Below are 15,750 nucleotides of genomic sequence, written 5' to 3'. Positions count from 1 at the left end.
AAATGAGGTCACATCCTCTTACCTGCAGCTATCTTTGCCCCCATCTGCTGATGTCTCTGATGCATCTCAGGCAGCCAGGGGGAAGTTTAGATAGGCTCACCATAGGGCCCTCCTGTTTTACTCTTCTGTGCCCATTACTCTATGCCCTATTTAGGAAACATCTCCAGGACAGTTCACCACTGTCCTCTGAGACAGTGGTGACATCTGGACCAAAAGCCTGTCTTTTGATGCCCCTGAGGGACCTGAGGCCATCCTGAGAGCCAGGAACCCTCAGTAGACTGGGGCCACAGTACAGAGCAGGGAAGTGTGTGATACTTTATAATAAGAAATGTATGTTTGATTTTTGTCATTTCTGGCCAAGAGCTCTGAAAACCCTTGGAAATTTATAGGTGAGAGAAATAAAGGTGTTTTGTGTTATATTAAGGAGATGGCTCATGGACCCCACCTAAGGGAGAGGACTGGTTGCCAGAGGAATTAGACAGTTGGAACTCTCAATCCCACCTCCCTGGCATCAGGAGAGGGGCAAGAGGTTGGATGTATCACCAATGACCAATTTGATCCATCATGCCTAAGTCAGAAGGCAGGACAGGTTTGGAGAGTCTCTGGGTTGGTGAACACTTGGGATATGGGAAGAGCAGTGGGTACCCCTTTCATAACAAACTGATCATCTAGCAAGTAAACTGTTTTTCCTGAGTTCTGTGTGCCACTCAACAGATTAATCCAACCCAATAAAGTGGGGGTTGTTAGAACCCACCACCTATAGCCCTGTTGTTCAGAAGCCCAGTTGACAAATTGGACTTGTGACCGGCATCTGAAGGTATGGGGGTTAGGGTGGGGTAACCTTATAGGACAGAGCCCCTACATTGTGGGATCGGATGTTATCTTCAGGTGGAGTGTCAGAACTGAGTTGAACTCCAGGACATGAGGCTGGTGTCACAGAATTGCTGGCTGTTGTGTGAAAAGACCCACACACACATTGGACTTAGTCATCAGAATCACCGAAGAGAGAAAGGCCCGTCTCCTCCATCCATGTGCCAGCTTGTCCTTTGGGCCTGCCACTGTTGGTAATCCCCAGGTCACAGGGTCCTGGCACAGAGCTCCTTCAGCAGTCACAAGAGCCCCCCTTTCATCCCAGGAACCCCAGGACAGGCCTGGGGATGGGGGAAAGAGCTGGGGCTCAGTGAGTGTGCTGTTCTCCCCTCGGCTCCTCCCTATTTCTTCCCCAAATCTCCTTCTGGTGTCTTTCTCCACTGAAATAAACTCATGCAATTAGACACTTGCTAATAAATTCATTTAACACAGAGGCATGTGCACATCCCAGGGGTTCAGCCTCAGCTGGGACACAGGTAAGTTTTATAAATTGGGAATCATAATTTATATGTCCTCTAGCATCATGTGCACCTCTACCTGTTATCAGAGATTCTCCAAAAAACAGCATTTTTAAATTTGCTGCTTACTATTATTGCATCTAATTCTTTTACTCCCAATTTATTTAAGCAATACCATACTTGGGGGTTTGTATATGTGTGTGTATAAACAACATTGAAATAAATGCTTTTGCACATTTATGCAGGCACAGAAGTCCCGGTGGTCCCACTACCTTTCTCTGGGACTGTGAAGACAAGCACCCTCCCCAAAGGTCAGCCTTCTCATTCACACATGGATGTTCTCCAAGGCTCCTTTCACATTTCCAACTCTTAAATTAAAACTAGATGTTTTTCATGCTCTTGGAAGAGAAAGTCTTATCTAAGATGGAAAGGCATGCCCTCAATGAATTGTCAAGGTCAAGTCTTGATCACAGATTGTCAACTGTTGGCCTCTGGGCTCAATCTCCTCATAGACTTGCTTGAGTTGGCCAGGGCCACCCTTTGAAGTGAAATTTGAATCCTTTAGGCACACACTCTATAGTTTTCCCAATGGCACCATGGTTTTCATTGTGTTGCTGTTGCATTGTTTGCATATCATAGCATCTGACTCCTACAGTCCTTTGAGTTGGCTCCCAATTTATATCTCGGCCAATGACTTTGGTCTTCCCATTTAGACTTCCAAATAATTCATCAATGAATCAAACTGATCAAGTGCTTATTGAGCACTTGAGTATGTACTGACTTATGTGCTTCTTTCTGAGCATGCCACCATCAACAGCAGGTCTGGGCTTTTATGGAATTCACAGACTGGAAGGAAATGGATGACTGACACACAAATATACACATACTACAGAAATGTCTTCACAGAGCTATGCACCCATCACCCCCCAAGCAATTTTAGAACATTTCCCTTGTCCCGAAAAAGAAATTTTGCACTTCTTAGCCATCATTCCCTCAATCTCCTCACTGCCTCCTGCCCCCGACAAGCATTAACCCACTATCAGTATCTATAGATTTTCCTCTTTGGGGTTGCATAGAAATGGAGTCATACAACGTATGGTTTTGTTGGCTTCTTTGTTGCAGTGTAGTGCATCCAAGGTTGAGCCACGTTGTGACATGAAATAGCACATCATTCCTTGTTATGGCTGAATCATATTTAATTGTATGGCTAGACCATGTTTTGTTTCTCTGTCTGTTGATTTGAGCTGCGTCCACTTTTTGCCTACTATAAATAAAGTTGCTATAAGGATTGATGTGCAAATTTATACGTGGACACATGCTTTCCTTTTCCTTGAGTATCTACTTAGAAGTGAAATTGTTAAATCGTGTAGTAACTCTTTGTTTACATGTTTTCCAAAGTAGCTACCCCATTTAGCAATCTCACCAGCAGCCTATGAAGGTTCCAGTGTCCGCACATCCCTCGCCAACTTTTGTTTCTTTCTATCTTTTGATTTTAGCCAGAAGGTAACTAGAAAGTGTTGGGGTTTTGATTTGCATTTATCTGATGGCTAATATTGTCAAGCATCTTTTCATGGGCTTATTGGCCACACGTACATCTTCTTCATAGAAATGTCTGTTCTGATCATTGTCCATTTTTAAGTGGGTCACTGGTCTTTTTTTTTTTTTTTATTGACTTAGAAGTGTTCTTTGTGGCCTAGATAAAATTTGTTATCAAATATGTGATTTGGAAAAATTTTCTCCCATTATGGGGGCTGTCTTCTTTCTTTCTTTTCTTTTTTCTTTCTTTCTTCCTTTCCTTCCTTCCTTCCTTTCTTTCCTTCTTTCTTTCTTTCTTTTTAAAGATTTTGTTTATTTATTTATTTGACAGAGAGGGACAGAGAAAGCATGAGCAGGGGAACAGCAGGCAGAGGGAGAGGGAGTGGGAGAGGGAGAAGCAGACTCCCCGCTGAGCAGGGACCCTGATGTGGGGCTCCATCCCAGGACCCTGGGATCATGACCTGAGCTGAAGGCAGACTCTAAATGACTGAGCCATCTAGGCACCCCTGTCCTTTTTCTTTCTTGACGACATCTTTTGAAACACAAAAACTTTTAATTCTGACTGTATCTATTTTATCTGTTTTTCTTCTGTTGCTTGTATTTGGGGCCTTATATCTACCTCCTTTTTTTCCTTTGCGTTTATGACATTTTCCCTTTTCTATTTTCCCCTCCTACTCATCCTTTGGGAACTCATTCTCAAAATCTCTCCCCGAGGCAATTTTCTCCAGTCTCCACAGCAGAGCTAGGGGCCTTCCCTGTGCTCCCCCCATGCCCAGCACTTCCCCTCTTGGATCTGTCTATTTGGCTTTTCCAGGATCCTGGAGCTCTGAGAGGGAAGGCCTGTGTTTTCCTTCCCGCTGAGCACCCCAGGCCCAAGACAGGGTAGCTCTTCATAATGTTGAAAGATAGAAGGGAGAAAAAAGGATGTAAAGAGTGGCCTGAACAGAGTGTGAGGACAAGAGGGACAGGCTGTGCCTGGGGACCAGAAGGGGGTACCTTTGGCTGATGACACATTTAATACAGGGCAAGCCAGGAGTTGTATGTGAGAGGTAAAGCTGAGAGATGGGAGGTGATTATATTGTGAGGACCTTGAATTCCAGGATTAACATCTACAATTTTAGACCCAAAAGGAAGCCATGCAAGCCCGGATCTAGAATGTCATTTTCTTCTGTGAGGTAAGGGAAAGGGGAATAAACCGAAATCTTCTCACTACCTCCTTTCCCACCCCCGGAATCCCACGTGTTTTAAAATCTCTAGGTGCCCTGTGGATAAAAGAACTCTTGGGATCTGGAGTTAAGTGACTCCTCCCCCAGATCTGACAAATTTGCTGTGACCTTGTGCAGGTCACTTAATTTCTCCGGGTTTCGGTTTCCTTACTGCTGTACTAATTAGTATGTTTTGGCTCTAAGCTGGCAATTAAAAGAAGGTTATTTTGGAAGGTTGACAGGGGCCAATGGACTCGAGGGGCATCTGGATAGCAGGCATAGAGCACAGAAAGGATTCAGGACCCTTAGTTCCAGAGATCGGAAAGCAGACCCTCGCGGGAGGCCAAGTAACAGAACAATTGGTCCAAGAAGCACTCAGGGGTGGAGAAGAGCCCCGTCCTGTTTCACTTCCTTGATTTCTTTGTTTAAGATTCCACTTCCAAAAAAAAAAAAAAAAAAGACACAGGAGCTGGCTCTGTCTCCACCACATAAGGATAGGAGCAAGTCATCAGGCGATCAGGAAGCAGGTCCTCACCAAAAACTAAATCTGCTGGAATCTTTATCTTAGACGTCCCACCATCTAGAACTATGAGAAATAAATTCCTTATTGTTTAAGCCACCTAGTCTATGGCATTTTGTTATGGAAGACAAAGCAAACTAAGCCAGTGGGAAAACATGGTGATATTCAAATAAAATCTATACATTAAAAAAAAAAAAAAAAAGATTCCACTTCCAGGCATGGAGGGTCCACTGGGCTAGCTGGGGAATTGCCCTGGCCCCTTGACCAGGGGAGGATGGGAATCTCAAAAACCTCCGTCATCCTTGTATCTAACAAGGAAGTTATAATTCCTCAAAAGTTCAAGGTGAAGGGCAAAGAGATCCCACTCTCACACTGAATAAGCATTGTAGCCACAGCAGTGAGTAGAGGGCTTGGAGTCATTACCGTCAAAGCCCTTTCCACACCTGACAATTCCTGAGCCTATAATTCTAAAGGGGGAGGGAAGTAAACATTTTTCTAGCTCCCAGAAAGCCAATGTTGGAATGGATAGTCTCCATTGTTGTAGACCTTGCTGAGTTCAATGTCCTCTCCTCCACCCCTGTGAAGAAGCAGGCTGTCAGACAGTACCGTTCTTGTACTGAAGGTTAGAGACCCCATCAATTTTACTGACAGGCCATCCCATGTTAAGCACCAAGTATCAGATACTGCTCTAAGTATTGTTAACTTGCTTTCTCAGTGAATCTCCCCAAAGGACCTTTTACGATCAGAGCTATACTCATTTTACAGACGAGGAACCTGAGGCTTGAAGTATGAAGAAACTTACTTAAGGTTACAGAATGGGTAGGTTCTGGAACCTAATTTTGAACTGAGACCTGTCTATTGCTGGATGAGCACTCCTGGGGAAGTTGAGAGCTTTCCATGGCTTCTCATGGGACCAGAAATGCTCAGCTGGTCCACATGGCCTGTTTGATCCCTGCCTTATGTTGTATTACAAGAGCCTTTACTCTCTTCTCCCAAATCACACAGGCTTTCATTAGCTTTATCAAAAACATCCAGTTGGCTCCCACTGCTTTTGCCTACATCACTTCCTCTGCTGGGAATTTGGCTCTCTGGTTCTTTACCTGGTCTACCTCTAGCCTCCTTCAGATCCCAGCCAGTGCTTCCCTTCCCTGACTCTCCAACTAGATGGACCATCCAATGATGAGTTCCTATCATCTTCCTTGCCGTGTATGGTGTTGCTTTTACTGATAAGGTTCTGCACTAATCTGTAAGCTTCGGGAGGACAGGTGTCCTGTGGTTTTTGCTCTCAAGCAAGTTTCTCATGTGTACCAAGTACTCAGGACATACTAGACCCTCACAAAACATAGATGGAGTGTAGGAACCATGCTACTATACACAGTCTACTTTGCAAATCTGGCTGAGCTCTCCAGAAAAGGGAAGGGCAACCAGGAGAAAGTTCTCGACCAAACTCTGCCTCAACATTCAGTCCATGCATGTTGGCATTGTGTCTGTAGAGTAACTAAAGAATCCTTTTTCCCTTTAAATTTGGTTGAAATGCAGCTCCTGCTCTAAGAGAGTGAAGGTCATTGGCTTAGATTCCTAACAGTTACAAATTGGGCACATGGTGACTATGGCTTCCCTTTGTTCTGTTCTCTCTTCCTCTCCCCAATCCCACAAATATTTTCAAAATCTACAAAGTGTTCATGAAAAACAAATCAAGTGGGTAACTGCAGATTCTCAGCTTCCAAGCCCCCTTTGGCCCCGCCCTGAGGTCCTGCTAACTAATCATTTGCAGACCCTTTGAAATTAAAGCCCCAGGAAAAAGTCATTAGATCAGTTGGGGCATTTTGATCAGGGGCATTTGGCCCTCCATTGTTTGTGACGCAGTTCTGGGAATATTCTGGCTTTCTTTGGTATCGATATTCCTCTAAATCATTTGCTTCCCAAATCTCATTAAAATAGCTGAAACAAACCAGCTACTGTTTGCACACCCGGTGCCTGTGATTTGCCAAAAATGCCTCTGTATTTAATAATCTTACAGAAGGGTGAACAATGGAATCAGAGCACTGTTGAAACAAATTGAGCTTTCATGACACCAAGATGCGCCCCCCAGTTCCAACTAATAGGCTAGGGTGTTGGACAGACACAAGCTTCTCGAGAGAAACTACTTCAAAGAAAACCATCGATGTCCTTGTAAAACTGAAACCCCATTGAGTCTGTCCTGTAGCCTGCAGCTTCTTTCAAAGATCTGAGCCATTTTGGTTGACAATGAAGTCTATTTTCACTAATTAACCAAATGTCAGCTATTTCTTAATTGTCATTGCTCACTTTTTAAAAAAAACAAATGTTGTAGAGGAAAGTAGTCAACAAAATCTCTTTGCATTGTATCTGCACAGACTGCAAACACCAGGGCAGAAGCACCACCACCAGTGGCTGGAACCCTGGAGAAATCAGCACGATATTCTCTAAAGAGGTGGGGCTATTGCAATTACATACAGGGTCCCCCAGTGGTTTTCCTCAAATTGCAATATAACCATGGCTGGTCTTTTCTTTTCATAAAGACCCTTCATTGACCTCATTTCACAGAATGACTTTTTAAAGCTAGAAGGAAACTCTGAGATCACCCTTTCCCAAACATCTCTCTCCCTGCCTGAACCTTTCAAGGATGCAGAAACCGAGATCCCCAGCCGTCCAATGAGCTGATGGAGATGCCGAGTTTATCACTAGAATGGTGTCCTAGGTCCTGCTCTGCCTCGACCTCTCCATGTGATCTCAGTATATGGTTCCTCCTTTTTGAGATTGTTTCCTTATCAGTAAAATGAGCCCATCTCTGCTGTAAGGTAGAAAACGGGTAACTGAGCAGATATCCCTCCAGAACACACACTGAAAGAAAATGTTGATTCCAGAGCCCCTGCCTAGGGGAGGAGGAGGGATAGGAGACCGTGACTGTCTGCAGAATATCTTCGTGATATCTGGCAAGTGTCATGGAGGGGTTTTGTTTGTTTGGTTGGTTGTTTTTTGTTCTTTGTTTCTTGTTTTCCCCAGCGAAGAGAATTTCCTTCTCGTTAATAACAGCAGCCACATTTACTGAAAGCTCACAACGTGCCAAGTCAAGTGTGAGTCATGAAGCTCTCAGAGCCCGTGGAGGACCCTCATCTTTGAGCCACTCCTCTGGTCCACGCGGTACTCACTGGACTGGGGTATGTCACCACCAGCCTCCCCCCCACCCCCGACTGCCACCTTCCATCTTTCCAGACCTGGCCCTTCTCCCTGCGGTCCTTTCTCTTTTCCCCCAGTTCCCAGCTCAAGGGAGAGAAATCTTCGAACCAAGACAGAATGAGCCTGGGCAACCCCAAGAGACACGGTGGGGGAGACGTGCCGTGAGTCGCTGAGCTTGGGGGTTGAATCGTGACAGCAGCTGTTGTTAGTTACCCGCCTAGCGCTGTTGTGTCTGTAGGTGACTCCCGCACATGGCCCGAGGCATTGTCACCAGTATCTTCATCCTCGCTGTGCAGACGGCAAAGCTAAAGTGCAGGCAGGTTCGGTAACCTGCCCAGGTGCCCACAGCCGGGCCACAACAGGATTTGGACCCAGACTAGCCCGAGAGCACCCTCTTCAGTGCATTTCAGAGACCCTGGCAGCGGGGAGCTACAGACACTTTATCTATTTCTTTTGGAATATTTTACCCTCCTCCCTCCCCCACCACCTTACTGACTTCTTTCACATTCGCTGAATGTCTACTCCATAAAGAGCTGGACTCTGCAATCGTCCGAGGCGGACAGCGTGCATCACACATGGTCTTTGCCTTGACAGACTCACCGCCTTGTGGGGGAGGAGGCAGGGGTACGGAGAACCACCGCGTGGTTTGACGGGACAAACAGAGTGCTGTGGGGGCACAGAGGAGGACTCAGTGACTCACATCTAATGGTTTCAGAGAGGTGGCTCTTAGGGCAGTCCAGCATACACAGAGAGGGAGCACTCTGGAGCCGGGGTCAGGGGACAGGTGCTGGTGCAGGGCCAGAAGTGTCCCTATGCTCCGGGCTCCCCCTGCCATCGGGTCTAGGCAGCCAGGCTGCTTCCCACCCTCTTATCACAGACAGGGACACCAAGCAGTTTATCTCCTGTCTTAGAGAGCCTGCTAAAAACAGACCGGCGGGATGTAACAACTTCAGCGGATGGCGTCTCGTCAAACTTCAGACCACCTCTCCAAGGCAGCTCATCTCCCTTGCCGGAATGCGGCCAGGAACTGGCAGTGTTCAAGTTAACTGCTATTGGGGGACATTTAAAAAAATAAAAGAGTCTTTTCCAAAAACAGGGAGGTATCTCTAAAATCCAAGAGTTCAGTCCTCGAGATCCAAGCCACCTAAGGTAGTTCCTTCTTCTGTTCAGAAGCTGAAGGCCAAGGTCAAGTGTTCTAGAGATTGACTTGTATGTCCGCAAAATGAGTAGGAGGTATGAGATCACTGTCAGGTGCGGTCCCTCAAGGACAGGACTAAAAAAGTCTAGTGGCTTCAAGGAGCGCAGTAGTGCCTGATCAGCTCAGAAATGACTCACTTTCTGTAATCATCAGAATCCGTGAATAACAGATCTGAAAGGGAAGTCAGAAAAAAATTTCATTCTACTGGAGGTGCATTCATGTTGCTTAGGGCTCATGCATTCTGGAACCCTCTGTGGAGAGCCACATTGTCAGGTTCTTTCTGCCTGAAATTGGTCGGATTTCTGCTTTGTATGGTGGGGTCCTCCCTGGGTGTTCCTGACTCGTTTTGGTTTAATGGATATTGAGAGAAAGTAGGAAGAAAGAGCTCTGGAGTCAGACCATCATAGTTAACCTCCCAGCTTTGACTCTCGGTGTCTTATTGTGCTGTGAAATGGGTCAGGTTACCTCATCTCCCTGTGCCTCTTTTTCTTCCTCTATGACATGGAGAAAATAAATTGCCTCATACTATCATTATGAAGATGAAGTAAGATATTGTCTATGAAGCCACCCAGCTGAATGCCTGCATGTAAATGGTAGTTCTTTTCTCTTGTTTGCGGAAGGCAAGTACATGTTATAGGCCTTATGATTAATTATGACTATAATTCTTTTTAAAATCATAGTATTTACATTTACAAGGAAATGTACCCTACTGTATATTATCATCCTGCATGGGTCTCATGCACACCTACGTGCAGCTCTGTGAAGTTGGCTAGACCAGGTGTGGTCTTCATTTTATGGACCAAGAGATGAAAGTTCTCACAGGGCACTTGACTTGCCTAAGTCAATGGCTGGAGCCATGTCTGCCATTACAGTTGTTGATTTCTTTCCCCTTCTTATTTGCAGTGGATCCAGCGGAGACGTGCGGCAGGGAATGCTTCCTCTTGAGCCAGTGCTGGGTGGCTGGCTACTGAGCTCACACACACCATCCCATGACCCTCCGTTCTGGGCATCTGTGGGCCTAGGTTTTGCCACGGATTTGTTTTTCCTTTGCCGTCTTGGGCCCAGTCCCAATTCTCAGCAAAGTTCTCTCATCTCCCCCATGTGAAGGAAAAGAATCATTCCATCTGTCCCCACAGACAGAAGCCAAGGCCAGCGTGGGCACTAGGCCAGGAATAGAATCAAGTTCTTCCCAGAATGCCCAGCTCCAGTCAACTTTCGGGCAATAGCAGAGTCATCAAGAAGGTGCAGGGTAGCCTCATTTGCTCTTCCCGGCAGACCTCTAGGGCCACAACTGGCAAGTGGGATGAGGGTAAATGCATGAAGCCTAGTAATTAAACACAACTCAAAATAGAACACGAAGTACCGACTCCTTGGAGAAGGAGGCACTGCACAAATTATTTGGTGTTACAAAAACCTTCCTTTTCCTCCTTATGACCTGAGATTCCATTTTCTCTGAGGATTCATGTTTGTTTATGGGGCTTGTGTGGGAGCACGTGGGTGGATGCGTTCACATGTGTGTGTGTACACACGTGCAACCTGGTCACATTTACGGCAATACCCGCTCTATGAACAACTGGGCATATAGAACAGCAAGACTGTAACCTGTGGGGAGGAAGACCTGCAGGGCTCTGAACGGTGACTTCAGGCCAACTGGACCCATGTTTTGGGACCCAGATGACCAGAGTACTGCCCCTCCCCCCACTGCAGACCCATGTTCACCTCTCCACAGATGAACCATGGGGGATGGGAGACTTTCCTAAAGGTGAGATGATACCCCAGAGTGTCCACAGATAGCCAGCAATAAAGTAAGAAGCATCCCACTGCTGATCTGGGGACACATAAGAATGGGTTGCTGGGGAAGAGAGAGGATAAGTATCCTTCCCAAGATAGACTAGGGCTGTAGTTTTCAAACTGCACAACAAAACTGATAGGTAGTGAAATCCATAGGGCAATGAGTAATAGAGGTTCTCATGACCAACTTTAGATTTAAAAAAAATGAAACAAAGAATAAAGCAGAATATATTGAATGACGTAAGAATAACTTTTGTTCCTAAAACTTTTATGTGATGCAACATATATTCTGAGAGCCTATAGCTAAAACAAGCTATTTCCTGAAAGGGAGGAAGGTAGATATATTGACATATATATATGAGTTTGGTACTATTTTCATTTTGGAAAGTTACTGCCTATCTAAGTGTTTACATATGTCTTTTTCTTTAAAAAGTCTTTGATTCAACAATGAAGAGTCTACATGTTCTGGAACCTATGGTAGGCTCCAGTTGCTACTAAGCTAAATGAAATGCAGCCCACGACCTAGCAGAGCTCACTGTTTGCTGAAGAAGACGGACTTGAAAACAGATGTAACAGGGACAACAGTAATCAATGCCCGAGGACTCACGACCTTCCACCTTCTCCTGTGACTGTGATGGGAAAAGATCCTGGCTTGTTGGTTCAGCATCAAGAAAGGTTGATGATGCGTAGGACATTAAAACTCATTTCACCTGTTTCTTTCTACCTTTTTTTTTTTAAGGTTTCCACTAGAAAATTTAAAATGATGTATGTGTTGGTCATTATACTTCTATTGAGCTGTGCTACTACGGACTATTATCTAACTATTAAATGAATAAGGTCCATCTACAGATATTGTCAAGGAAGATCGATGAAATGGTTCGATAAAAGGATAAAATGGATTGATAAAAGGATGATCTCAGGGGCGCCTGGGTGGCTCAGTGGGTTAAGCGTCTGCCTTCAGCTCGGGTCATGATCTCAGGGTCCTGGGATCGAGGTCCACATTGGGCTCCCTGCTCAGCAGGGAGCCTGCTTCCCTCTTTCTTTCTGCCTGCCTCTCTGCCTCCTTGTGATCTCTATCTGTCAAATAAATAAATATATATTATTTTAATCTTAAAAAAAAAAAAGAAAGGATGATCTCAGTAGTGACTGAGAAAGCAAGCTACATCAAGTTTGGGACTAGAGGGTGCTCAGATGTCGCAAGTGAGCTGTGGTCAACAGGAAGGTTCTTGTGATGTGTGAGCAATGTCAGGAAAAGCCAGTGGAGTGGTGAAACTGCCCTGGGGAGTGTCTGGGGGCTTGGGGAAGGGAGGATGTGGGAATTTGATATTTTACCGTATTTTTTTTCTGTTGATTTTAAGATAATAAGCGAGTATGCATTCTGCAACTTCTTAAATAGGAATTGATTATGGGACAGATGATCATTGCTGATGAGCTGACTGGGCTCTGGAAAATGCATCAGAACTGTGTTGACTGTTGGCCCATTTCATCTGGCTCCCGAGCATGCCCCCTATAGAACGTTTTTCCGTGGAGGCAGCTTCACACCCCATTTGATAAATGCATTGTCGATAGCTCAAGCCAACTGAAATAATGATGGGAGAAACTGGTATTTCTGCCAAGTACTGAGAACTGGATGATGCTGGCGAGTGTTTCCTGAAGCCAAAGGCAGGTTTCCTATAATTAGAAGCAATTTGCTAGAAAGTTTACCAGACTCTTCCAAAGCATACAATATGGCAAATTGTTAAAGGTTTCTTTATTTTTCCTTTCCTTTTCGTGACACATCACAGATGGAGAGCGTGGAATTCTCCCTTTTCCCGGCCTGGGGCTGTTATTTTAGAGAATCACGTCTTTGCCGAGTCAGTGGAGTGGGAAGAAGAAAACCAAATTTTTGTATCATTGTGGGAAATGGGAGCAAATTCAGAGTCTTATTCTAAACATTTTGATGCTAGAGTCCTTTCCAACTGTCTCCTCCGAGAGACCTCAGCTTTAGCCAAGCAGAATCTAGCAAGTGAAATAAACACCAAGACCAAACTCATCAAATTTCCATTCAGGGTATAAGGAAATAGGAAACTCAGACTGCATTTACACAAAGAACTGTTCCCATTTCTGGATTCCGGAAGCCAGCTGCAAAGGCCAGTGGTGCCAGGATGGGTAGACTAACATCTACCGAACACCTACTGTATTCCCAGCTCTATGCCAGGCACCTTGTCCACTCCGTAGAGCAGAGCCCTCACCATCGTCCCCACCCCACATCCACCTCCCAGCCCAACAGCTCTGTTGTAGGGACGATGACTGTTCTCAATGTATAGACAAAACTGAGACCCTGCAGGGCTAAGAAATTTTCCCAAGATCAGAGGCAAATCTAGGACATGACACAAGTCTGTTTCACTCCTAAATCAGTCCTCTTTCCACTCTACCCATCTGCCATGCTGTGGGAACCAGTCTGAAACCGATGGAAGGCTGGCTATCAATTCCAAGACTGACTATATGGGATTTACAGATCCTCCCAACTTGTGGTCTCTAAGAGAGGGAGCTGGAGCAGCCCGGCACCTCCTCCTGATCTAGGAGCTCTAGCTCTACAGCAGCTGGAACATCTGTCTTCCTCCCTGGGAGCCTTCTCACCCAGCTTCAGCTGCCCACTCTACTCCATGACATAAGCACTTCTATAGCCAAGTGGTCCTGGAAAGGCCTTCACTCTTCATATGTGGCTGTTTTCAACCCTGTGTTCTAACCACAGGTATACTGTCCTTTAGAACACTGGGAAGGTGACCTTCTGGATCCTGGTGTCCCATCAATCTGGAGGAGAGAGAATGGAGGTCATGCAAGGGGAACATGCAGTGTATATGTAAATTAAGGCTCAAACGAGAAAGGGTTTGACCATGGAAAGTTCTGGAGCATAGAAAGTTCTGGACCCATCTATCCTTCCATTACCCGTCTATCCAACCATCTTTCCATCTGTCCACCCATCCAGCTATTCAACCAGTGCTATCTCTGAGACAGAACAGAGGAAACAGCCCCCAAATGAACAGAGATTGTGTTAGGTTGGTGGGAGAATAGGATCTTTATTTTCATATCTTCAATAACAATTTTTTTTCAATGAGTTTTAAAAATGTCTCTGGAGCCTTGAAGAAGCTGGGGAAGGCTGATAGAAAGAGTGTAGGCTTAGACAAAGGCTTCATGATCTTACTTAAAGACGAAATCTAAAGCGGTCAAACTCATGGGGACAGAGAGCAGAGCGGCAGCTGTCAGGCTGTCGGAGACGGGCAGCTGCTGGTCACGTGGCACCATCATCCGTTATGAGAGGAGTGAGTTCCACATGGCGACCACAGCTAATAAGGCTGTATTTGATGCTTGAACTTTGCTAAGAGAGTAGCTTTTCAGGGTCCTCACCATGCACACGGGCAGACACACACACACACACACACAGAGAGAAATGATTAGAGGTGATGGAAAGGCACTGGAGCTGAATTAGAAGTAACATTTCACAATGTATTCACATATCAAAACATCACATTATACCCCTGAAGTATATGTAATCATCTTTGGTCTATCCAGAAGGAAAAAGTGGGCTTGGGCCATAGCGAGGTATGAAGTCAACTCTGGCTCCTTTACCAGCTGGGTGAACCTTGAGCCTCTTTCTTTTTGTTTCCTTGTCTGCCCTATGAGGGAAGCAATATTCAATTCCTCAGAAGTGAGGCATGAGTGAGATCTCCAAACCACATGGCACTTAGCGAGGGCTACCATAGGACCGATTGGGAGGCATTTGGTGAATGGGTAAAGAAGGAGTCGTCTGCAGGATGGTTTATGGGGCCTGTGTTACCCTAAAGTGATGAATTCTAATTGATTCCATAACCAAAGTCCTCCTTTTATTTTTCACGATTGAGTAACAAGTAGATTTCCCACAGGATAGAGGCTTTGCCTTCTAGAAAGCGAGAGGAAGGCAGGGGGTGATTCTCCAATGGCCTGTTGTAAACCTCTTTATCAAAATGAGCACATTTTCAGTCGATCTGCCTTTGAAACTCAGCAAGTCCAATTTGTCCCGGGGATGGGCGAGTTTAGCCGGCTGTGTCTTCCTGCCAGAGGCTTAATCCGCTTACTAGCTCTCCCACCCTTAGACTGGCTGGAAAGCAGCCTTTCTAGGTACCCGGAGAAGGATGCCTCTCCAGGATTTTGCTGAGCTTATTGACCAGGAAATACACATCTTAAGTCTTGGGACGCTCATGGCAAAACCAAATTAGCAGGTGATGAAAGAGACAAAAGAGCGAGAGGGCAGTGATGGAAATGTCACACCGGCCTCCAGGTCCTCGGCTCTCCTGGGCTGGCACTGCTTTGGAATCTCCCCACCAGTGTAGCCCAGGTCCTTGGAGGAAAGCGGCAGATGGGAGCTGCAGGTCAGCCCCAGAGTAGTTTCAGGGAGCAGGCTGCCCTCAGTCCTTGTGATTCTGATTATTCTGAACTTCCGGCTACCTTTTATTCAGCAGCTGGGGAGCCCTGATGCCTCTGTAGGCTTGGAGGGGATAGTGGGGAGGGGGGGTTGGTTACAGTAAGCATCAAGCAGGAAGGAAACTTCCAGCGAAGCATGGTCATGTCACATATGCACCCATAGGTGTGAGAATCTGGAGGCAATCAAAATGCCTCCACATAGGGGCACCTGGGTGGCTCAGTGGGTTAAGCCTCTGCCTTCAGCTCAAGTCATGATCTCAGCGTTCTGAGATCAAGCCCCACATCGGGCTCTCTGCTCAGTGGGGAGCCTGCTTCTCCCTTTCTCTCTGCTTGCTTCTCTGCCTACTTGTGATCTCTGTCTGTCAAATAAATTAATCAAATCTTTAAAAATAATGCCGCCAAAGAGGAGAGTGTGGAGACCTTTGTAATCCAGTCTTCTATGGGGTGCCAGGCGACTGTTGGAAGGAACAAGATCCCCTGACCTGTTGCGAAAATGAAATATGTCCCAGATATATTAAGAAGGAAAAAAACATT

The sequence above is a fragment of the Mustela nigripes genome, chromosome 12 (genome assembly GCF_022355385.1).
Source record: "Mustela nigripes isolate SB6536 chromosome 12, MUSNIG.SB6536, whole genome shotgun sequence".
Classification (NCBI taxonomy): Eukaryota; Metazoa; Chordata; class Mammalia; order Carnivora; family Mustelidae; genus Mustela; species Mustela nigripes.
The sequence above is the reverse complement of the archived record's forward strand: the minus strand, read 5'-3'. Positions refer to the sequence as shown.